The following is a 26,585-nucleotide window of genomic DNA, read 5'->3' on the forward strand; positions in this document are numbered from 1 at the left end:
TCTCTTCCTGTAGAATCTGCTTCATTTAGGACTGAAGATCAATATGAAGCATAAGGACTATGATTCCTGGCTCTGATGTTTACCAGCTCTATGACCTCAAGCAAGGTGCTAACTTCTTTGTGCCTACTTCCCTGTCTACAAAATGAAGATGATAATAGTCGTTGTGAGGATTAAAGGAATGAATGCACATATAGGCTTAATATAGAGTTGTGCTGTCTCATAGGGTAGCCACCAGCCACATGTGGATATTTCCACTAAAATTAATTAAAAATAAAATTAAAATTCAGTTCCTTGGTTGCACTAGTCACATTTCAAGAGCTTAATAGCCATGTATGACGGGTGGCTACCATATTGGATAGTATAGAAGAGCCATTTCCATTGTCACAGAATGTTACAGAGCCTGGGCAGCCAGCAAGTGCTGAATAAGGGCTAGGTTTTATTTTCCCAAGGCCCAAAAATAGGTCAGGTTGGTTGATTAGATCCTTAACTCTTCAGTCAGATCTCCCTCTACGGAACAAATACAAATTGTACGTTCTCAGTCACTCTTTGCCCTCTCTTCTCTTTATCTGTTTCCACTTCCCTCCCACCTCCCTCCCTCCTTTCCTCCCTCCCTCCTTCCTCTCCCCCTCCTTCTCTCTCTTTCCTTCCTTCTCCCTCTTCCTTCCCTCCTTTCCTCCTTTCCTTCTTTCTTTTCCTTTCTCCCTGCCTCTGTCTTTCTCCCAAATAGAAGTATCACCAGAGAGTTTCCTGGTCCTTTATCATAATTTGATACCTGAACCTTTGCTGTTGTGTTTTCCTAGTAAAATACCCTGCTCTCTGGGTTCATTGTTCCAGGATCACTGTTGCATGTGCCCAAGGGCTCGCAGTGCTCTCATACCACCTCTGGGAGGCCCAGACTTTGTGAGTCAGAGAGCTAAGACTGTCTTTCCACCAACTCCGTCTTTTCTCTCTATCAAAGCGAAAGACTTTGACATAGATAAATGTGCACCTACTAAATTATCTGTAGTAGCAAATGTCGCTGTAATGAGATCAGCCAAACACTATTGCCATGGGCTGCTGCCTAGGCCTTAGAGAAACAGACTAAAGGAAACTTTCTGTTGATAATACTCATCGTGATAAGATGTGACCACCATTCCTTTCTAAAAGGATCATAATGGATATTGATTCTTAGTTTTGGAGTTTGGCTCATTAAAATACCAAACAGAATTCTATGGAGAATGAGCTATATTGATTGGTTCATTTTGCTTTATGGGTTTGTTTCCTATGTAACATGTAATTGTATTTTATAGTTGCTATAATATGCAAGAATTAAAGACCTAATTTGGCTAAACAAGAATTGAGTTATAAATTATGAAACATTCTCTCCCATCAAACTCCTGGATAATTAAATGAAACTTTAGCAAGTGCTATCTTTGCAGATTGTTTTGTATTTGGGGTGGGAGCTGGAAGAGTGGGAACTTTTTTTTTCTCCTGTCACTTTTTAACTTTCTTAGCACTTAAGCCACTAGTAATGAGTTTAGGGATTTCAGACAAGGCTGTTAAATTTTTGCTGAGGTATATTAAGCTGTCTTTTCTTTCACATTATTTTGCTTCTAAAATCTCAAAGTGAATTGCCCTGAGTGGTATAGTGGCAAGGGCACAGGTTCTGGCGGTAATTAGACTTAAGTTCAAATTAGACTCTGCCTCTCCCTCCTCATTTCAGTAGGTAGGTTGTACTTTCCTGCACCTTGTTTCTGCACTTGACCATGTAACATGCCTTTGCTGGTGGAAAGTGAGCAGACATCATGCACAGAATAACTTGAAAAGCACTTGCATTATTGGGCTTGCCGTATTGTTCTATCACAGCCATGAGAAGAACATGCTTATATTAGCACCTGGTCTCAGGAGAAGGAGAATAAGCACCTGGAGGAGAGCCACCCCCAGCCAAGCTCAACCTAGAGAGCCGACTCTTAGCCCATAGGTGTATTTCTGGGCTGAGGAAGTGATTATTGCTGTACGGTGCTGCAGTTGTATCACAGCTAACTGACATACCATGTCAAGCATTATTTACCCATCACCTTCTCCCACCGTCAAGGGGGATGGCTCTCTCTCTCAGCACTGCCCTTAGAGATGAAGAAAGTCACCAACAAGAATAAAGAGATTAAAAAAAAAAAAAAAGAATAAAGAGATTAGTCCATGTGCTGAATGGATATGTACACATCCAGTGCAGAACAGTTCTTCCTATCTGCAAGAGTCAAGTTTATAGAGACAGGAAAGCATTTGTGGTGTCTAAGGAGTAACTGCCTGGAAGACTAAGAATATAGCCTTTACACCATGAAACATATATTAGAGAACAGAGTTGCTTAAATAGGATAAAACATTAGAAGACAAGATAACAGACAGAAGGAGGAAAAATATGAGGGGAGATGACTAAAACCTAGATGCAAGAGATATTTAAAGGCCCAGCTGAATCCAAAAAAGAAAGATGAGGAGAAAGCCTAAATAAGATTAATTTATGTGGGGTTTTTTTTCCCCTTTGTTTAAATCAGAGTCTACAACTCTCACAGGGAATCCAAGCATCTAGTATGACTCCCTTAATGGTAGATTCACAGTGGCTGAGGGATTTATCAAGGTAAATGAGCTTCATAAACCCATCCACTTCAGTGACGGGTGGTAAAACAGGAAGTGACTCTGCACCCCATCCCAGGGAATCCTTGCATTTCAGCACAAAGAAGCACTGAGTGAGAAAGAAGAGCAGAAGAGACCAGGGGGATTGGAAAAGGGGTGCACAGAGATGTGGACCTCAGGACCAGATGCTCGGGCTAAGCAATGAGAACACGGCTTAAGCAAAGAAATGGGATATTTTCTGGACTGAAGAGTGTTAGCCATTAAATTCCCGAGTCCCCGTTTTATTTGACACTGTCCGGCGAGCGAGTATTGCACAAGGAAATCTTTGCATCCGGGGATAACATTAAGGTCTTTTGAGTAATACATAGAAGGCAGTTCAAGAAAGATCCCACAAGACTGATGGCTAAAAGGTGGCAGGTGAGATTCAGTGTTGACAAATGTCTGATAAAATGTTTCAAGAAAATGGCGTTCTTCCATGAAACAACATCAGTAGTGTCTGTATGGCCAGTAACTTTAGGTGATTAGAAAGAGGGGTATACCCACAAAGACAAAAAAATAGGAAAGATGATGTTAGAAGAAGATGGAAAATGATAGACAAGTGGTAAGCGACTCAGTAGAAAAGAGAAACAAGAATGCTAAAGGCCTACAGAGGAGGGTGCCAGTAATATGCAAAGGGATTCAGACTGCAGAACCCAGAAACACTCAGAAATCGAAGCTATCGGGGAAGGGTGGGGCAGAAAGCAGAAGGGTTGGTATAAAGTCTGTATAAGGAGTAGTTAGACACCCAGATCCCCTCTCCTACACCCTCAGCCACTAAATGACAATTATTCTCCTACCCAACAAAGAGATGGAAAATTTTTTTTCTAAAAAAATTGAACAAGGGTGGCTCCACTTCCTGTATGGTGAAGCACTATGTTACAAAGACAATTAAGAAAATAGCTACATAAGTAACAGGCAGGTCCCTATCCTCTTTCCTCTACTTGCTTACTAAACACTAGGCAGGTGACTGGAAATATTTCCTGCAAAAATAAACAAGCCTAAGAGAAAGATTTCCCCATTGAAAAGGCCAGCTTACTCCCTGATTTTGCTTTAGTGAAACACAAAGATTTGACAGGCCTTACTCATATATACAGAGCTTTCACCAGTTTTTTAATACTTCATATAGAATATGATTAGATCTCCAAGGATCACCTGATATGTGTGAAAGCTCTCAAAATCAAAGACTGAAACTGGATTGGCTGCATCTAACAGTTGGCCAAAAATAATAATGTTTTAAATATAAGACGAATTAATATCATATTTGTGTAAAAGAAGTCTGAAAGTAGGCATTCCATGATGTGTATGGTGGTAACAGAGTCATTAGGGACACAGGCTGCTTCTTTGAAGATAACAGAAAGCTGTTTCATCAAGCTAGCATCTAGCTTCTGACCTCAACTAACCTCACGGTCCAAGATGGCCATTAGAGCTCCAGCCATCATGTCCAATTCCAAACAGTAGGAAGGAAAAGAGCAGAAAGACAAAAAAGCAAACCCTCCAGTTGAGTCATCTCTCTCTAGGCAGCTTCCCTAGTAGCCCTCCAAACACTTCTACTTACCTTTCACTGGCCAGAACACCCTCCTTATCTAGCTACCATGGAGGCTGGTAAATGCAGTCTTTCAGCAGGGTACATATCTGTCCTGAATAAAATTGCTTTATGGAAAAAGGAGAGGATAGATTTCTGATAGACTCAGCAATCTCAGACACATAAACACACACATGCGCATGCACACATACACACACACTGAATAAAGCAATTGGAAAGAAACATGGTTGATATGCCGGGAACAGAAGAAAACCTCAAAAAATATTTTCAGAAAGTTAGAAGATGTTTCACCCCGTGAATAAAAAACATATTTCTATTTAAAAGAAATGAACAAAAAATAGGAGCTGTTTGAAATTTAAAATATGGTAGCCACCAAAAAAGGAGAGTGAATTGAAAGATACAGTTGAAGAAATCTCACATAAAATTAAACCAAAAAGACTAAGAGATAGAACAGTAGAAAAGACCAGGAAACTAGAAAATTAGTCCAGAAAGCTTAATATCCTAATAATGTTTGAGAAAGAGATTTTAGAGAAAATTGAAGGAGGTTAAAAAAATAATTAGTTTTCTCTCTTTTGAAGGATATGTTCCCATTTGAAAGTGCTCACTGAATATCCTGTAAAATAAAGGAGAAAAATTCACAAAAGGTACATTATTATGAAATATAAGAACACCAGAAAGACAAGACAAAATTTCCAGAAAGAAAAAAAAAAAAAGATTCCCAAAGCAACAATAAAAGATGGAAGATAGAACTCAAAGGAAAAGTGTCTTATACAATCTGAGGGGTAATTATATTCAATATAGAATCCTATACCCAGCCAAACTATCAATCAAATGTGAGGTTAGAATAGCCATTTTAAACACAAAGTGACTCAAAATGTTTATTTCCCATGCATTCTTTCTTGGAAAACCATTAGAAGATTTTCCCTGTTGAAATGATGCAGTAAACAAAGAAAAGGGAAGATGTGAGACCCAAGAAACACAAGATCCAACACAGAAGGTAAGTAAAGGAAGTTCTCAGGATAACGACAAGGAAGTTCTCTGGACGTCAGCTTTGCAACAGGCCTGGGGAACAACCAGTCAAGATTGTAGGAGGTGGATAGACTGGTCCAGGACAGGTGGAAGTAAGCAAAGGCATTAGAACTGATGAATATGACCATCCTGAGAGAGCCTTTATGTTTCTAGCAGAGAAAATTGGTTCACATCCATAATGCTTTACAAGTAACAAAACTGTAACAGGCTATTATCTCCTTTAAAAAAAAAAAACTGAGGGACTTCCCTGGTGGTCCAGTGGCAAAGACTCCATGCTCCCAATGCAGGGGCCCTAGGTTCAATCCCTGGTCAGGGAACTAGATCCCTCATGCTGCAACTAAAGATCCTGCATGCCGCAACTAAGACCCAGCGCAGCCCAATAAATAAATAAATAAATAAATAAATATTTTTTTAAAATAAAAATTAAAAAAAAAATTTAAAAACTGAAAATTTGTATCAAAGGGATATATAATATAGGATAATTCATAGCTCATTTATGAAAAATATTTACAAAGCTATAATAATGCAAAATGTTAATATAAGCAGAAATTATGATGTAACCATATTAGAAAGATGGGGGAGGGAAGTTTAGGAAGTATATGTGGAATATAAAATTAATGAAGTTAAACATAGCAGTTTAAGCATACGATTTAGGAAACTAGTGGTAAATAGGAGAAGAAAGAGTAAAAAAAGAATTAAGACCAGTTGCCTTTGGGGAGTGGGACTCCTGGGTGGAGAGTGGTAACATAAGTTACTGCTGTTTTTCATGATAAACATTATGGAAGCACCACTTGACTTTTAGAACTATGACACCTATTGTTATGATGAAAGAAATTAATCATCTATGCAGAAGCAAACAAAACAAACTGGTTCTATAATGACAATTTCTGGGCAGCACTTGAAAAGATTTGGAAAAAAAGGAGAAAAAAAAGAAATGTCAAACTGTTTGAGCACAGCTCTTCATTCTTCTGCTCAGACCCCCACATGCATTTCTGTCCTCCCTGCTCAGAAAAGCTTTGCCAAAGCAGGAAAATACCCAAGAAGAGATTTGTATTAACCCAGCAGTAAAGCTGCTTCACCCTAAAGTGACTGCCTTCTGTCAAGACGCTGGCCCTCCCATTATTCTAAAAAGCAAGACTAGTAATAAGGTCCTCTGTGTTAGAAGGTGAAGACTGAGGAGGACATTATCTACGTTTAATGTCATGAAAGTTCTGCCAAGAAGAATAAACTTAGTGTCATAGGAGTAGAAAAAGGCACAGGGGACAAGAGTGTCCCTATGCCCTTTCCTCATCGTCACAAATATAAAAAGTATTAACTGAGAGACATAAGTCAGTAAAAATGCATTCAATCAGCTCTACCAATTATAAAGCTAAATCAATGTAAATATCTGAAATATTTCATCAAGAAACACTCAATTGCTGAATTGAGTGACCCACTCAATACATGCAATAATATGGGTCAATATAAAAAAACGTCATGTTGGGACTTCCCTGGTGATTAGTGGTTAAGACTTCGCCTTCCAATGCCGGGGGTGCAGGTTCAATCTCTGGTCAGGGAGCTAAGATCCCACATGCCTTGCGGCCAAAAAAACCAAAACATAAAACAGAAGCAATATTGTAACAAATTCAATAAAGACTTTAAAAATGGTCCACATCAAAAAGAATCTTTAAAAAGAAAATGTTGAGTGAAAGAAGCCAGACACAAGAGTACATACTGCATTTATTCATTTTGCCATTGTTCTCTAAACTGTACATGTGTGATTCACATACTCTTCTAGGATGATATGATATGTTTCCTAATTTGAACCATTCTGAGGTTTACTCTTGCAATATTTCTGGAATATAATACTTCTACATAAAAATACTATCTATGGAGGTCATTAATGTTTGCTGAAAACCTACTGTCCTGTAGCTACATTATATATATCATCATCTTTATACTCAGAGTAGCACTTTATTAGTTATCATGGTTCTAAATTAAAGATTAGACAACTGAGGCTCAGAAAGGCGAAATAACCTTGCTCAAGACCTAGACACGCATGCAGATCTACTTGACTCCAGGGTCCCTGCTCTTTTGACAGCATCAGATTGTGGTAATTTCATTCTTTTAAGAGGTATTTCTTTTATTTTAAGAGGAAACAAAGGATTATTTGGAGCTGTATACAGAACATGATCAGGAAAGGCAGTTGAAGCTCTCATCTCTCAGAAGCCTGGAGTAGATGGTGGTGGTCTAGCCTCCCTGGAGGGTGCCCCAGAATCGACTTTAGCATTGCTCTCTTTCTTCCATCATCTTTCACTCTTCTGGATGATTATGTGCCCTGATGCTTAGAGAAGTTCCATCCTTGACATTAACTTCAACAATGATACAGAAACATTTGTCCTTCCCAGTGGGAAGCTAAGTAAGAAAACAACTGATCAATGATGAGCAGAAGACAAAAATGAACAAAACTGGAAAGTGATGATTCAAACTGCTGGGAGCCTTAGATGAATTATGTAGGATATTCCAAATGCACTAGATTTGACTGTTGCCAAAGAAAGTAAGTAGAACCTTGGTGATTTATTTAAGAGATTGTTTAAATTCTCTTGATCCATGGCTAAGGCTCCAGAGGTGATATGACCCAGCCAGAGTCGCTCCTCTTTCTGGAGTAAAAAGAAATGAATAAAAGGAGAGGGAGGTAACTAAAGTTCCCTTCTGATCACAAAAGAATGCCTAGTGATTGTTTTAGGAATCTCTTTAGGTTGGATAAATGGCAGAATACAGAATCTGCCCTCTCCCCAGCCAGTTTCGTTTTTAAAAGCATCACAGTGAAGTCTCCAGAAGGGAGTTAAGTGCTGCAGAAGACAGCCACAAACAGCGACTTCTTAAAAATAAAACTGAAAAACAGACTAATTAATTTACAAAGTGTAGGGTATGCTAAGAGTGCAATAAAAATCCTGCCCATTTAGTGTCCACTCGTGTTTCAGCAAAACAGAGCACTTGCAAAGTGCTGTAAATTAAATTATAAGGCACAGCTATGGTGCATAATTCTCAGATACTCAGATATATATATATATCTGGACAATTGAACTGAAACCATTCTTAACGCAAAAAATCCCTTAATATCTAACTGGTAAGCATCTCTATTGGCCATGTTACCAGGACTATATCTCTGAAATTCTTAGTAGTTAGGCTGTCTAGGTGACTCAGACCAGGGTGGTAGCAGTGAATGTTGTTGAGGAGGTTAAATTCTGGATCTATCTGAAGGATTTTCTGACAAATTGATGTGGGTTATGAGAGAGAGAGAGAGAAGCATAGAGAATGACTCAGGGTTTTTCACTTTGAGCAAATGAAAGATGGAGTCATGATAAAGTAAGATGAAGAAACCCAGGAGTGGAGCGAATTTGTAGGGAGAGGGAAGCTCAGTTTGGACGTGTTGGGTTTGAAATAACCACTAGACTTCCAAGTATAGGACTAGAGCAGGCAGGTGAATATATGAAGAGAGAGGGGAAAGACCTGACATTTTTTGTGTGCCTACATGGTTGCCGGACCTTATATTCATTACCTCATTTAATTCCACAGAAACCTACATGTTAGATATTTTACCTCTGTTTTGTTTTATGCTGTTTATATACAAATGTTGAGTATCAAAGCATTTAAATGACATTGTCAAGGTCATACAGCTGGTAGATGGAGAGGCTGGAATTCAAATCCAGGTTGCCTGATGCCAAAGTCCATGCTCTTTCTTTTTGCTGAGCCATACTGCCTCAGGCCCGTGCCCTTTGTATCTTTTCACTCTTTGAGGAAGTGAATATTTCATTAGTGAGAACATAGGCTGCATGTTCTAGAGACCCCAAATAGTAGTGGTTTAAACAAAACAATTGAAGCTATTTCTCTTTTCTGTAACAGATTGAGGTAGGTACTCCAGGCATCATCATGGGACCCAGGCTGCCCCCATCTTCCTGCTCCACCATCCCCATGATATTTCCTTTTCCTGAATGGATCAAAATAGCTGAATTCCATGGCCATGATCCAAACAACAGGATGGAAGAAGGGAGAATGATGGTCCCTATCTGAAAATTGTACACATCCCATTGGCCAAAACTTAGTCCTAAGCCACCTCTAGCTGCAAGGCAGGCTGGGAAATATTGCCTTTATTTTCAGCAATCAAATGTCAAGCTAAAAAACAAGGCCTTCTAATATTATACTTTGAGAGAAAAGGGGAGAATAGGGATCAGAGGATAGCAAGATCTGCTCTAAAAGTTGGACTAAATTTCTTCTTAATGTCTTCAGGTGAATGCTTATGAAACAAGTTCCTTTTATATAGGTTTGAATTTTAAAATATCATTAAAATCTCAATGTATGTGAATTTTTAAAAATGTTAATTCCTTCATATAAAATGCAAGGAAACAATATTTCAAAGGATGGTGTGAAATTATAGAAAATATATGTATTGGTCTTTGTGCCTGGCTCCTAACATGGAGCTCCTGAAAACCTTGTAATTTTCTAAGTGATAAGGGCAGTAGGAGCATCTTTTGTTCTACTATTTGGTCTTTGACCCCAGCTCCTAAATCCCTTGGAATTTCTTGGGTGATAGGCGTCTTTTGTCCAAAGGAGGAGACTCTTGGGGGACTCCTGGATGGCTTCGGGATGGGGGCTGATCACCAGAAAGACCAAGCCATGATTAGAAGCTTGGAACTTTCAGCCCCACCCCCCATCCTCCGGGAAGGGGAGAGGGATTGGAGATTGAGTCAGTGATCATGACTACCTGATGAAGTCCCCATAAAAATCCCAAAAGAATGAATTTTGGCACGCTTCCAGGTTGGCAGGACACATCCATGTGCCGGAAGGCTGATGCACCCCAACTCCATGGGGACAAAAGCTCCTGTGCTCAGGACCCCTCCAGACCTCGCCCCATGTATCTCTTCATCTGGCTGATCATCTGTATACTTCATCACTTCCTTTATTATATAATAAACCAGTAAAACTAAGTATGTGTTTCCCAGAATTCTGTGAGCTGTTCTAGCAAACGACGGAACCTGTGGAAGGAGTCGTGGGAACCTGCAATTTATAGCTAGTCAGTCAGAAGCCCAAGTGACAACCTGGGACACACAACCGGCATCTGAGGTGAGAGAGCAGTCCTGTGGGACTGAGCCCTTAACCTGTGGGGTCGACACTAACTCCAATTAGTGTCAGAATTGAACTGAATTGCAGGATGCCCAGCTGGTGTTGCAGAGGACTGCTTTGGTGTGGGGAAAAACCTACATAGCTGGTGTCAGAAGTGTGAGTGTGGCAGCAGTGTGTGCGTAAGGGAGAAACATAGGAGAGTTCCTTCCATACAGATGGGGACAATGTGGGTCATAAACTATGCTGACACTATTGCCATATGGAGCCACCAATTTAGCTGGTATATCAAAATACCTGTCATCCTTGGCCAGGATGAGTCTTGAAAGACATGAGTTTTTAATTATCAGATTCTCTCAGTAATGCATCTGTCACATAAACTGTGGCCGCCCAATAATTTTAACTTCCCTTTCCATGATCCAACAAGACAGTTCTTTTATAACAGAGCAACTCTTGTCAAAATAGTGTTACTTTTCAAATCAAACTGCCAATTTTAGGAAATTGAGGTCAAAAACACAAAGATTTTTCCTCTACTTCTCTCTGCTCCTATTATTAAATTGAATAACAATGATGGTAATAATCATGAGGAATGAGAGAAAAAAACTTTTTAACGTAAACCCAAAATTTACATTTCTAGTTCAGACTTCTAGCTGGTTTGTATATATCATTGTCGCCACCTGGAAGTCTAATAGACACGGCAATCCCAGAATGTCCAAACTGAACCCTTAAAATATTTACACCCTGCATAGCCTAATCATCTCAGTTGTTGGAAACCTAACCCTTCCAGTTATCAGTCCTTCCACAGGACAACAATTTGGAATGCTTCCCATGTTCTCATAACCACATCCAATCCGTCAGAAGATCCTTTTGGTTCCATCATAATCTGACGACTTCTCACCACATCCACCTCTGCTATCATAGTACTGGCCACCATCTTCCTTTTCCTGGGCTATTGCAATATCCCCCCATTCTGCCTGTACCCCTACAGTCAACACTCAACAAAGCAGACAGGGTGATGTTTTTAAGACATGACTCAGATCATGCTCTTCCTCTGCTCAAAGGCCTGCAAGTGGTTTCCCATGTGCCTCATAGTAATGGCCACAGGGGTCTCCAAAGCCCTGTGACCTTCCTGCCTACTCCTCTCTCCCTGCTCACTTGGCTGAAGCTCCTGGGACATGACAGGCATTTCCACCCGAGGGACGTTGCTCTCGTCAGTCCCCTGCCTAAAGCGCCCTTTCGGCCAGTCATCCCCTGGCTCCAGCCCTCACCTCCTTTATGTCTTTGCTCCTCTGTGAAGCTGACCTTCATCCCTACTTAACACCTCAGCTACTCTCCACCTCAGCATGCTAGATTCTCCTTGATTCTACTCTACTTTTTCTTTTTTTTCTCCCACATTGTTCAATACCTTTACTTATTTGGCAGTGTTAATTCTCTCTCTCCACTCAGAATGCCATCTCCTCGTGGGCAGGGATCCATGTCTGTCTTGTTCATTGCTTGCAGGCCCCAGCCTAGAACAGTGATGGGCACATAGGAGCCCAGCCCAGAACAGTGATAGGCACACAGGAGGGAACTCTGCTCTGTACAACTGCAAGTCACACCTACTAACCATTTCACTTTGCACTTATCAAAGAACTATTACATTTAATAACAACTGTATTAAATTGTTTTATGGATAAAGAACATTCTCAGAAAATCATGGCATCGTATTGTTGGGATTTTTTCCTCAGATTTTGTATCATTTCATTAGAAAACATTGCGTTTATGGCTCAGAAAGCTTAACCAAATACCTTCTAACTAGTCGAGTGGTTGAAAAAGAGAGGTAAAAAGAAAACCAGCTATTTGCTTTCAGGAAAGGCATGAAAGTTGGCAAGACTTCAGATTACTAAGGGAAGAAATTCTCGAGGGTTTCATTTCAGTAACTGTACCTGGTATTAATGATCCGCCAACGTGTTGTTTAAACACTCACAGTCAACACATTAAGCAAACAATGCCCTGGCCAACAGCATGCGGGGGCTTTTCACACACACCACACTTAAGACCCAAAGTCATAGCTAATTCATGGCCAAGGACACAACTAATGTGAGCAGTAAATAAAGTCGTGCCCCGAGTGTCGGCAGATCAAGAAAGATGTCACTACACTGGAATTACTCAAGGTCATAAACCAGGGCCTCTTTATTTGTTCTCCTTCTGGACCGAGGCCTAGACGTAGCTCAGTGTGGACAGTCAGTGTAGTGGAATGAATGAATGAATGAATGAACAAATGAATGACAGGGCTGCTAAGGAGGACGGAGTCCTTTACAGAGGCTTCTTAAAGTTGTTCTCATTGCTTTCACTTTTTCATTTCTCCTTCTATTTCATTAAGATGATTGAAGAGGAGGATGAGAAATAATCTCATGAGAGGAATCTGAATAATGATCTGTTTCATGGCAAAGCAATTAAAGGCCAGAGGTACAAAATTATTGGGCCAAGACCGCACACATTTTGGTAAAGACTTTACAAATAAATACAATTTACAGATGTTTTCTCACATTTTTATAGTAGTTTTTCAAAACCCACACTCATGGGACTTCCCTGGTGGTCCAGTGGTTAAGACTACACACTCCCAATGCAGGGGGCCCAGGTTAGATCCCTGGTCAGGGAACTAGATCCCACATGCCACAACTAAGATCCCGTATGCCGCAACAAAGATCCCACACGTGGCAATGAAGTTCCCGCATGCTAAGACCTGGTGCAGCCAAATAAATAAATAAATATTAAAAAAAAAAACCCACACTCATGATTCTAACAATACGTCCAGACTACTGAAGATTTTCAGATTTACTCTATCGTTAAAACCAAAACTATAGGGCTTTTCTTTGTAATTATACATCAATTTCCAAGGGGATAGGGAAATAAAATTCATGAATGACTCAGTCCCAAAGAGCTCACAGACATTCCTGCTAGGGTACCCCATTCTCACTCTTGTGTGACCTTAAAAAACTCTACAATGAGAACAGATTTTGAGTGGGTGAGAAGAGGAAAGACTCCCTCTTCCCTATCCCCAATCCTTCGATGTAGGCAGTTTCTTAAAATTCCTTTTAACCAAGGACCACAATTGTTATTCCATAAAAATACTTAAAATGCAAATATCTTTGGAAGAGAAAAAACAAAACTGTTGACTTAGATTCACTCTAGGGGATAAATAGCTTATCAGATCTTTTCCAGGGAGTAGGTTCTGAGAGCTTCAGACTCCAAGGAGAGAAAAAAAGCACTGGAGAAAAGTAAAACAAATGTTGCCTCACTTACATCTTTGCCTGAGGCTACCCTGCCTCTGAATTTAGCAGTGTCTCTACCAGATCAATTCCCAGGAATTTGTTCTGAGCACTTACAACTCCAGTGTCCGTTCTATTCTCACAACCTCAGCCTTCCTCTACCTGCCTGCTTCAGTCCTCCCAACAGTCCCTCTGCCAAAGGCAATTCCAGTTTTGTCCCCGTCTGTCTCAGTGAAGCTGCTCTCATGGGATAAAATACTAAACAAGAATCTTTTGAGATAACTGTAACCCAGGTGACTAGTAAAGGACTCAGGTTTTCCCTAAGGACAGTATTACTTGTCAGTTCCCATGGGAGTAGGCTCTGAGATGGATCTGTAGCAGGAAGTTTATTGCAGACTATTCTCAGAATCAACACTCCTGGGGAACTGAGGGGAGCAGGGCTGGGCAGGAGAGAAGCTGGGCGGCGATGCAGTTGAAGCAAAGGTCTCGGCCAATCCAACGGGGAGACTGTAGCCTAGATGGCCCTTCGGAGGTGTCCTGAATGAAGGCAGGAGGGCTGCCACACTTACAGCCCAGCATTGACCAGACATCAAATGACGTCTATGCCTGAGTAGGGGGCATGATCTTGGAGAGATCTTGGGCAAGGCAGCCCCTACAGCTGAGGGCAAGACCCAAAGAGGACCATCAGCTGAAGGCCATCAGCCAACAGCACTGCCAACAGCTGAGGAAATAGGTGCTTCAGTCCTGGAGGAGCATCCTAGCAAGGTACCACAGCATCCGCTACCATAAATCACTGCTCCTTTCAAGTACAAGCTTTGAACAAGGGCTCAGAGCAATAGAAAACGGATGGTTATTTTGTTAGAAACTTTACCAAGATCTGTTCTGTTCAGAAACCCATGCCCCCCCCACACCCAGCAGTAATGTCACCCACGGTTTGGTTCTGAGTTGCCAGTTCAACACTTCTGGATCAATCTGCATTTGCAAGTGTCACACTGATAAGAACTCAATGCGAGCATCTGCTTGCTTCACTGTAAGTGTAGTCAGACTCACAAATTAAAATGTTTGAAATTCATATTATAACAAATTACTTTTCTGTTATTTCTCCTTTATATTCAGTTAAAAATATGTGCATAAGTAATAATATTCATATAAATTTCATTTCAGGATAGTAAAGGAAGCATTATAAAATATTTGATGTGAAAAAGAGAGAATTAAATCTGAAAAAGTAATTTAGGATTGGAACTTGCCCTAGAGTAATTCTCCTGGCTGCCCATTAAAATCATCTAGAAAGGTGTAAAACATCCTGATGTCCAGGCCATACCCCAGGCCAATTAAATCAAACCTCTGGCGTAAAACCCAGGCATCATTATTCTGGAAACTCCCCAAGGAATTGCAGTGTACAGATAAGGTTGAAAAGTCTGGGGCCTGGTGCAATAGATCTCAAACTTGAGTGTGTTTCACAATCAGCTGGAAAGCTTGTCCAACCACGTTTTCCTGGGCCCCACCCCCAGAGTTTCAATAGCTCTGGGATGGGGCTGATAATTTGCATTTCTAATCAGTTCCTGGGTGATGCTGTTGCTGCTGGTCCCAGGACCATACTTTGAGAAACAGGGTTCTAGGGGCTTTGCCTAACCAGAGTCTCCCACCACATTTAACAAATCCCCACCCTTACTTCCTGGTTCCCCTACCCTCCATCCCCCAATCAAACACCTTGGAAAATCTTGGAAATTTTTTCCCTTAAATCAGCCTTTGCAAAGACCCTTTCCCCTCTACACAGCTATTTCCAAATGCTACATTTTCCCATCCCCCTAAGCAGCAACCACCAGCCACCAGCTAAGACGATCTCTAACTTCTTCCATGATTTTTCATCTCCTTTTGTCTTGAATTTCTCTGTCACTTAGGCATGATTCTGCAGATTATAGGACTAGAAATACTCTCTTGAAACAGCAAACTAATTGCTTCTATTGCATACTTCAAGCCCAGCATTTATGCTGTTGGAAAGCAAATCCACTCACCTATGTCTTTTCACACTTGCTGTTTTGTATCCTGAGATGGGCCACATGCAGTTGTTCTGTCTACACAGCATTTTGCTGGCAGGATCTAGAAATGCATTACACTGTTATGACCCAAATCAAGCAATGTCTGTAAATAACACAAAGATGGACAGCAGTAATTTGGCTACAGTGCTCTCTTAGTTCCCCCTAAAATCAAGGTATTTCACAGGAGGGTTTAAAATAAGATTTAACCCTTGCTTTCTTACAGTGCTTTCAATGGGAAAGAGAACTTTCTGAAAGGTCTTCTCATATTAAGACTCATACCCTCAACTCCAAACACTAAATCTGAAAAGGCGTTTGAAGATTCAGATAAAAATGAACTTTCCCATTTAAGAGAGCCTAAAGAAAAAGGAGACCAAAAAAGTTCTCATTTTCTCTAGCAAAAGAAGAATATTCACACAATTTTTCAGTTTGGCCAAGATTAGTAACTCATAATCTGAAGATACTGGCTTCTGTTGAAGTGAATATCAAGATTTATTGACCTGCGGAGTAAATACTAACGGAGGTGAAGCTGAGGTTAATAACAAAGCTCAAGGGATAATACATCTTTATATTTGCTGAAATAAAAAGTCAGCCCATATATCGCTCATACATACATTCAGAAACCTCTTTAACCAAAAAGCTCTGGAAATCTCTTTGCTGTGACAAATTGCTTAAACATATGGTCAAATTTCCATTTGTATTAACATTCTCCAGGTACACAGGCAGCCAGAAAAGCAAAGCATTAATCATTTCCTCTGAGGATCATCAGTAGCCAATCAAAGGGCAGCCACTTATTTACATATGAGATCTGATTGGAAGATCCTAACCAGCATCTCATTCTCATCAATCCTACTAATGTAAGCAGAGTATTGAACTGACCCACACTAATATATCTTTTTATCACATACAAAATAAAAATATTCTAAACTTCTAACTTCATACAAATCCAAATAAATATGCTCATTGTCCACAACAAATTTTATAAACTAATGTTTGTTAAGGAGACATTTTTAAAAATAGAAAATAGAAGTTTACCTGAATAAAGGAAGAGATTTCTGGGCTCTGGTGCAGAGGACCGTTGTTGGAATTCCGGCTCTACAACTTATTTGCTCTGTGACATTAGGCAAGTCACTCAACTGCTCTGTGCCTCAGTTCCTCATCTGCAAAATGAAGATAATAGCACCAACTTCATAAAGTTGTTTTGAGATTAAATGACTTAGGATATGTAAAGTACTTTAAGTGTGCCCAGAGTGTAGCAAGGGGTATATAAATATTTGTTTCAAAAAAAAGTTCTAGGGGAAAAAGAACTTAAAGGTCACATGGCCCAAAAGCCTCAAAGCTTTGTGGGCATCAGATTCATAGTTTTCTCATGCTTGGACTGAGCCATTGACTATTAAGTATTGCTACTACTGATGTTTATTTAAATTTAAATTTTGTTGTCAACATCTAAAACTCAGGAGAATTCCATGTAAAATAATCAGGATTTACAGCTCTTCTTGAAAAACTTTTCACACACTCAAATCCATACTGGACTCATATTCTCAGAGGCTGACAATCGAACAGTGCTGAGGGGCAGTTGCCTGCTGCACAGAGGTAAGGAAGGTCCCAGAGGACATGCTCTCCTTCGGCCACAGTTCCCACACACCCCCATTACTCTCCTTCCTGAGGCTGAGGGTCAACTGACAGGTATTACCCCAGTGACATCATTGCTTTTATTATAGAATAAAAAAAAAAGAAAAATGTACCATCACATCCATGTCTTTTACAAAAATGGAAAAAAGAAACAACGAGCTACGTGTTTCCAAAAACAAAAAAAAAATGTGAGCCAGACAGACTTTTCTAGAACATAAAGATTTCTGGGTTTAATACGTCAACAAAGTGTGTCTGCAGCAAAAGAATACAACTTAATCTTCCATTAGGAAAACAGACCATGAGAAGAGCCATGACTGGTGTGTGGAAAGGATGCCAATGAAAAGATTAACAATCTGTGAAAGAGACTGGAATTTCAACACAGTTGTTTTTGTGAGTGTGAAGAAAACAAGTGGCAATGTTGTGATACACAGTAATGTACATGTTTACGGTTCTGTCACTTGTCCTGCCCATGTAAGTATTTGTATTTCTGACCCCTGACCCAAGCCAATCTTATCATTGTATAAATGAAGGAATTGAAGCCAGAGAAGTGAAGGGATTTGAGGTGGATATGAAACCTCAACCTGGGTCTCTTGGGTACAGTTCAAGTAGGAACAGCAGTGTGACCTCACAATGATGCTCAGAGTGAATATACACCCTCATGTGAGCTGAATCCCAACCTTCTCATCTTATCAGACCACAGACACAGACACTCTCCGAGTGTTAAGCTCTGCAGTTAGAAAACACGAATCTCAGTCTTGGAATTCTATTTGCCCAAAGTGTTTACAAGATGGAATCAAATGTTTGATCTACTGGGGTTTGGGTCAACAGACCACATAAATGAAGTTAACACTTACCCAAGGTCTTAATTGGCAAAATGTCAATGTTGAGTGAAAATATAAAACAGACACTCAAACAGTAAACACACATTTGGTGACATGACATCCCATCACTTGCCAGAAATGTCTCTATTTTCCTATCTCAAACAGTATAAACAGCCTTCATTTCTTTTTGAGAAAGTGCAGCATCACTTGACATCTTTTACGTAACCTTAGTTGACTCTCTGATTCACTCTAATTTTATTATCTCATTTTCTCCCAATTCTATGAGCCCACTCATCAGATACCTTTAGAAAGACTGCAAGATACATGCCTGAAACTATAAGACCAAGGACTGGATAAAAACAAAAACAAAAATCTTACCCTCTTTCAAACAGACTGACATGCAAATTATTAAAGTCAAAGGTTACAATATTAATTAATATTTACAATTATTCACTCCAAATATGTTTTGTTTTCTATGCCTTTGCTGTTCCTTTTTTGGCCAATGGCTTTCCCAAAATAGGAAATGAAAATTCTTATTCCATTGCTTATTTTATTTTTGATGGTGTTTTCTTTTAGTTTTATTTTTTAAGGTATTAACTGATCTTTTTTCCTTTAGTATTGCCCCTTCTTTCCCTTCCTGTTCAAGGGGAGGGGGCTTTCTAGAATTGCCTCAAAGGAGGGGTCTAATGCCTCAAGGGTGAAAACCCCTTAAAGGGTGAAAATGGGCTTTCAGGCTTTGGTTTACAAAATTCTAATCCAATTAAAAATTGTGCTGATCATATATCAAGAGAAAGAGTCTGAGGGAAAATATAGAAGAGAGAGGGATCATCTTGAGAGAGTTAAGAAGGGGAGGTGTGAGATGGGATCCCAAGAAACTGAGACTCTGCACCTGTTTCCTGGGCAGAGCTCGGTGCCAGGCAGGTGATTCCAGGCTTCCCTGGGAATCCCATGCTCCTCGTCTGAGGCCACGTGCAGCAAAGACCTCCAGACCCGAGAGGCCAACGGCGTCAGGAAGAAGGACATCCCAGCACACCTGTGTGGCCTGATGCCCAAGATGCAGCTGCACGGCCCCACCCACCCCACTAAGCAACCTCCCCTGGGATCACAACTGCTTAAGGAGGTTCAAACCCTAGGGGAGGGGAGGGGAAGCTCCAAATAGACTGAGCAGAAAGAACGGGTGAATCAAAACGAAAAAGACAGTTGTGAGGTTCTATAATTGGCTTTTCTTGTATATCTGAGCTTATTACCTGAGTTTGTGAACTCATTTAAGGACAAAATTCAAGCACCAGGATTATTCTGAATGAAGATAATGTAAACAGCCCCCATTGGGTTGTCAGCAATGAGCGTATCCCCCCTTTCAACAACTCTGTCCAAAATCCCCTTAAGAAACCCTGTTTCCCCATCACTAACCTAGGCATCCAAACCAGAAACAAGGCTTCATCTTCACTTTCCTCCACCTCTCAACCCATTTATCATTTCCTTCTGTTGGGGGAGGCCATCGAGAGGACATGACCACCGGTTGACTCTGAGCCGGACCTGGGCAATCAGCAGCCCCTCCTGCATCCTTGCAATGTACATTCCACCTGCCCTGCTCACACTGGAAGCTGCCCCAAGGACACAGCCTTGAGATAGGATAGTGCCGTTGAGACCATCTGGATAGACAGTATACGTGACTAAACCCACTTAAAGCCTCTGTGTAAACTTTTAAGATTCTGGCGGTGGATGTAGGGATCCACCTACATCCACCTCCACTTGCGACGTCCGAGACAAGCCTCCTATGTTACACCTGCCTCTTACCCATCTGGAGTGTTCTGCCACTTTCTTCAGTCTCTCCTTGCCCTCCGTGTACAGGGGTCAGTTTGGGAACCAACAATTGGCAAGCCAGGCAGGAGACCAAAGAAATGGGTCTTGGGAAAGAGCCATCTGCCAGGGGGGAATCCCAGGTTGGTCATCAACCTCTGTGTGGGGAGGGGTGACGCATACGGTAGATACTTTTGGACCACTGTGTGAGTACAGGGATGCCTCCGAAGTCAGCTGGTCAAATGCGTTTGTTTGAGGAACTGCACAGAGTACACTGAGGAAAAGAAGTGATGACATACTTTGAGATCATTTAAAAATCAAAATGGATGGGTGGCCCTGGTGGAAGTGCTTTCAGACAGGATCTTGCATCCCTAAGAACTTGAATCTTCTAAATGGTGTCAAATTGAAAAGATACCATCACCCATTTTCAAAACAATATCCACTAGTTTCAAAGATCCTCCCCCTTTGCAACTATGTAATCATTTCAAACCCCAACCAATCTTTTCTTAGCTAGAGCCCTACTTCTTGCCAGCTCCAGTCCTAATTCTTGATAAACAATTTATGTAACCTTGTGGGTTTTGCCTTTATAACCCTCCCCCATTTTTGTGTCCAGCGGAACACAATTCATGTGCTTCTTGGATCTGTGTCTCTTGGGCTGCAGTCCTAACAAACCCCAAATAATCGTTTTTCTTTTTTTTTTTTTTTACCTCAACCAGGTCTCTGTTCTTAGAATTCTTGGCTAACAGAAGAGGATGGAGGGCTGCTGTGGTGGGCTGACCTCTAGGGTGGGCAGGGTGGCTGGACACTGACGTCCAGCTAGAGGTTGAAGCTCGAGTTCAGAGAGTGGGAAGAAGAGCGGAGGTTAGCGGATGTGCAGACAAGGCGGAAGAGCAGGGTGGTAAGTCCCCGTTTTGCAAAGTGAGGCAGGTGCAGGGTACCGTGCATTAAGGTCTGAGCCCTCATAGCAAAGCCTGATGGGGACGCTAAGAGGTGGGATCCTGGGAAAGTGAGGAGGGGAAGAGAGGGATGTTGTGTAATGACTGTGAAATGGACAGAACGCCCTAATGCAGAGAAAAGAAAGCAAAGGCACAGTGACAGCATCCCAGCCCATGAGGCAGCCTCCAATTCAGGAAACACCTGTGACGAGAGAATACATGCCTGCTAAGTTTACTCATATAGCTGCTAAGTTCCAGCAAAAGGCCAGGGAAGGTACCCAGGCGGGGTGAGTGGGGATATGGGATACAGGGTGGAGGGTGGCATTTCTCTAACGGGCAGGAGGCAGAGGAAGTGAGCCCCATCGGCACACACCCTACCTTCCGGCAGCACCTGCGTGGTGCTCGGGGGGTTCCAGGGCCTCACTCCCTTGTTAATTGGATTATTCTAGCTGCAGGGAGGCTTGGCCCAATGAGAGGGTCTCCCTGGACATGTGGGGCCTTGGGAATCTACAGAGGAGGTGCCATAAATCCATAGGGAGTGGAGACTGAGACAGGCCATCTACCCCCTGTCTTTGAAGGCCCTGACTGGGCCATATTCACTGCAGGAATATAAGCCAAGACAATCAGTCTGCCCCCAGCACCTGGTGTGGGACCTGACATCCACGCTCAGCCCTGTCGTGGGACAGGACATTTATGATGTTGGGTGGCCCACTGTCCATTGCTGATCTGGGGGAGACTGACAAATCCCAGGAATGGGTACAGGCTGTGAGAAAGAGCCAAGACAGAGAGGAAGCTGGCAAAACCAGAAGGCTATCCCAAGGCTGTAAAGGGCCCAGTGAAAGGGTCCAACAGAGGCCTCAGGGATACAGTCCTATTCTAGGTGGGATGCAGGCCGCTGGAGGTGACCCAAGGCCTTGTGTTGGGCTCACTATTCACTGGTCCGCAGAAATAAAAGGTGACAGCTCTGGTGAATACTAGCGCTGAATGTACTCTAATACGTGGTCACCCTCAGGGGGTTTCCTGCCCCCCTCAGCGCCATCGATGGTTACTGATGGCAAACGGTTACAGAGGTTCTGTCAAGGAAAGTCACGTTGACACGGCAAATTGGGCACCCTCCCTCCAAAGAATACAAGGTTTTTATCTCTCCAATACCAGAGAACACACTGGTCACCGACAACTTACAAGGTCAGATGCTATAAACCTCTATCAGTGAATCCACCTCCAGATGACAGTGGGCAAACCAGTGCTGAGGGGAAACCCCAACTGGCAACCAGTAAGTTTACCTTCCCCATGCAGAGTGGTAACTGTCAATGTAAGCTGCCTGGGGGGGATGGAGCAGGAGGAAATAGGAGAAACTACCCAAGAACAACATCGAATGGGTACTGCATGTCCTGCCCACAGTGCTCTTAACCAAAATTACATAAATGGAGACCTGACTGAAATGAAATATTTGGGGTTTGTTAGGACTGCTGCCTGGGAGACACAGATTCAAGAAGCACTTGAATTTTGTTCCACCCAACTACAAAATGGAGTTATAAAGGCAAAAACTGAAGGTTATATTTACACGAATTGTTTATCAAGGATTGAAATTGGAGCTGGCCAGAAGTACGGGTGATTGTTAAGTTAGGCTTATTTGGGGTCTGAAATGGTTGCATAGTTACAAGAGGAGACCTTGAGACCATAAGGTTGCAGCTGGCAGGTGCTGTTCTGAATACAGCTGGTGGTGTCCTTGGGTCTGGTACAGTTCAAAGAAAGTTCAAGTTCTCAGTGGGGCAGAGACCTGTCTGAGACCAGATGCTCAATGGCTGCCTAATTCCATTTTTGTTAGCATGAACTGTGAGCCAATTCCTATAATCAATCTCCTCATGTATGTATGTGATCTACATATACACTATTGGTTCTGTTTCCTGGAGAACCCTGATAATACACCCCCTTCTCTGTCCTTCCCACCCCTGCCCTGATCAATGCGTTCATCATCTCTTGACTCACCTGTTCTCCTACCCTTCCAGCTTGTCTGACTTGTCTTTGGGTTTTCAGTCTTGCCTCCCATCGAGTCTAATATCAAGGGAGCCTCTGAGAATTCTACAATTCAAATCTGGCGAGATCTTTCTGATTAAAATCCTATATTGTGGCTTCATAGGTACAGTTTTAGCTCCTGTCCCTTGATCTCTCTACAGGCTCAGGTCTTCTTCTCTCACCTCCAGCCCGTGGTCACCATGCTGCCACAAAGCTGTGTCTCTCCTTGGTGCTTTGCTCCTGCTGACCCCTCTGCCCCAACTCTCCACCTCACCTTGTTCTTTCTGCCCTCCCCCACTGGGCTAACTCTAGCATATCCTGCAAGTCTCGGGAAGCCCCACTTCCTCTAAAGATTTGACCAGCTGCTCTGACAGAGAGATGAGCAGTCCCTCCCTAATGCTGCCTGCACACCCTTCATACTCACGGTATTACCTTCCAAGTACCTGTTGATGTGTCTCTTTCCCCCATTAGAATTTATGAATTTTGCCAAGCTAGGGACCAGGCCTAGGTTCTGGCATTAGTTCCCAGAAACTAGCACAGTTTCAGTGTAATGGTGAGACCTCGGTGAGTTTCGGTTGAATGCAGAGATAGATGAAACACAAACACACCACACACATGCGCACATACACATTACACACATGCACACACACACACACACACACACACACACCCCACAGAGTTTCCTCCTCTCTCTCCCGCTCTCTTGGAGGGATTAAGGGATCGCTGCTGGAAGTTCTAACTTCTAGACTAGCTAACGCCCCAGTTGAATTGATACAGATGCTGGCCCACAAAAGGGCAGGAATTCAAAGAGCTGGATGAAGGATGAGTAAGTTTACAGAGGAAAAGGAAACTGAAGAGTGATGAAAGGTTATCTGCAGAAGAAAACCAAGATGAACCATAGAATGTGACTGTGAGGACAGAAAGGGAGGAAAAGTGACCTTTGTTGACCATTTCGGCCAACTAGCCAGACAAGTGCTATATACTTTACTAATTACTTTATTAACAAATGTAATATCCCTCAAGTCCTTCTGAGGTAGATACTATCATTCCCTCCAAACAAGGAGACTGAAGTTGAGAGGGCATAAATGATACACTCTTGATTAACAGCTAATAATCACACAGCCTCAGTCTGTGTGATTCCAACACTGGTGTCTTTTCATCCACACCATGCTGCTTCTAAAGATATGGATGAAAAATGTTGCTTTTTTCCCTCAGTTCTTCCTGGGGGCAGACGGAAGGGAACAGACAGGCCTAGTCACCATCTCCTGGCTTTTATAATAGTAACAAACACAGAGCACTTAGCATATGGTTTGCACTGTTATCATTTAACCCACACCCACCCCTGGGGGGAGATGCAGTGATCGGCCTCCTCATTTGACAGATGAGCAACCAGAGGCTCAGAGGTTTTACAAAGCCAAGCAGAGCGTGACTGGCAGATATGGATTCAGAACCAGGCAATGTGGTCACCGGATTGATGGCTTTAGCCTCCAGTGGTCCCCACATGGGACACAGAGAGACCAACAGAGCCTGGAAGAAAGGAAACCCAGAAGGCACAGACTTCCTAGTCACCCCAAGGGTTTTCATCGTAACTTTATGAAGACAACAGTAGAGGTGTATATCAGCACCCATTACGCAGGCGACCTTCACCAGACCTTCAATTTGCAGCCAAATTTGATCTTGGAACAAGGCTACAAGTCATACCATTATAATTTAAACTCCTATTTCCTACAGGTAAATGCGATAAGGTTTAATTTCTGGAAAACCATTACACTCCATAAAAATACCAAGATAATCAGAAGAATACAGGTAAGGAACACAAATGGAAGCTTTTGTAAACATTTCTTATGTTAAAAAACATTTAACATAAGTTTGGTTCCTGCAGGTACTAGTCTTGTTGAAGTTGGCTAAAAATATGAATCAGTGAAGTTTGGATTGAAGATAAATGACTTTTCCTAGCAGATTTCCCGGTGGCGAGCACAGGCATATGTCACTGCTCTAGGCATCTTAGACTTGAATTCAAAATTAGAGTGATTTGTCTCAAAAAATTTATTTTCATTCGGTGTGAATGAATGGAAAATTTTTGCACAGTAAAAGCTGGGGAAAGAGTTCCCACAATGTCATTTTTTTCCCATGATCTCTTGCTCTTCTATTTCAGTAAGTCTGTTGACAATGACCTCTGCCTGATGTCAATATTGCTAATCATTACAGTCATTACTGGTTTTGGTATTTGGGTGTTCTGATATATGCTACTAAAAAATCATGCATTTTTTACTAATGTAACACCATTGTTTTAAAATTTAAATAAATCTGAAAATGATTTGCATATTGATTGCATATTTAAAGAGTTCTCTGTTGCATTCAAATTTTGTGTTGAACAAAGCTTTCTTGTTTAGAACGCATTTTTCTAAATCCCCAGAATCCTCAAGAAGAGGAAGAAAATGACAATTGATAAAGTAAAGCCTCATCCACAAGAATAATTCTTATCTAGTTCAAAGGCTTTTCCAACTAGTGGTGTATAAATCTGACAGTTCTGAAATTGGAACAGGTAACTCTGCTTAGAGTATCAGGAGTACAAGATAAAACCAAAGAAGACATAGATAAACCTGAAATGCTCTCTTTGAGACAAAACATACAGCTCTCTCTCTCCCTCTTCTCTCTCTCTCTATATATATTTATATATTTTAATATAAATAAATATATGTATAAATAAATAAATAGATGTATTTATTTATACACATATATATTTATATGACTTTGGTTCCTGAAAGTTGTCCAAAGAGTGTCCCTCAAACAGGAGATACAATTATAAAGTTATTTGAAGATGAAGTTTTCTTTCTCATGTTCCCTGATAAGAACACACAGGAGCCATTTCAGCAGCTAGAAGAATTTGTTCAAAGATGTGCTCACAATTCCCCAATCATCGTATCAACACACATGACCTTTATTTTGTTTTATTTTCAGATTTAGCTCTTTAATTTGTTTACAAAGGGCAAATTACATTTTCAAATTTTTCGTGATTAATTATCATTTCTTCTTTCTCATGTAATGTGCTATGGATAATACTGTGTTTATCAGTTTTAATCTGTTAATGTGTATTTAGCATTTATATTTTCAATATATTTATAATTTATTTATTATTAATAATAATTATTATTAATTTATTAAATTTTCTAAACATTTTATAATGTGTTTAAATGTTTTTGTGTTGGAAATGTATTTCTATTTAGTTGCTGGTTTTAAAATTTATTTTATGAATCTTGAGCATGCTTTAAAAAGGTAGTAATAATGCCAGTATTACTCAAATTAACTACCAAAATGCTGTAATTGTCAGTCAGAAAAAACCAAAAAACTTTATTAGTACAAATTTTGGGGTTTTTTAAGTTTGACATAAGAAAAGTGAGCAATGTGATGCTATCTTACAAATAAATCTAATATAAACTACCTGTATGACATTTAGAATTTAATTCTACTTACACTATCTCTTTAGAACATTTTTAAAAGTTTAATTTGCACAAGAATCACCTGAGGATCTTGTTGGACTTCAAGTCTCATTCAGTAGGTCTGGGCTGGGGACTAGGATTTTGCAATTTTTAACAAACTCCCTGGTGACACTGATGCTACTGGTCCAGGGACCACACTTTAAATAGAAGCCTCTTTTCATGAACTTCACATCCCACCTCATGGATTCAGTCACCTCCAGATGAATGGTAGAGATAGGTACCAGGTAGGATCGTTTTAACACCTACGATTTGAATGAATGGAAGGGGCCTGCTGGG

General features: G+C 41.1%; 1 long non-coding RNA gene across 1 annotated transcript; it reads left to right on the top strand.

The window, feature by feature from the left end:
* Positions 1-1,196: 1,196 nt before the first annotated feature.
* Positions 1,197-25,132, top strand: LOC309638113. The gene is made up of 2 exons (XR_014251009.1): positions 1,197-5,514; positions 12,939-25,132. It is a non-coding gene; the product is annotated as an uncharacterized lncRNA (long non-coding RNA).
* Positions 25,133-26,585: the final 1,453 nt, after the last annotated feature.

Source organism: Balaenoptera physalus (genome assembly GCF_965194825.1).
Source record: "Balaenoptera physalus genome assembly, chromosome: 11".
In the NCBI taxonomy this organism is placed as follows: Eukaryota; Metazoa; Chordata; class Mammalia; order Artiodactyla; family Balaenopteridae; genus Balaenoptera; species Balaenoptera physalus.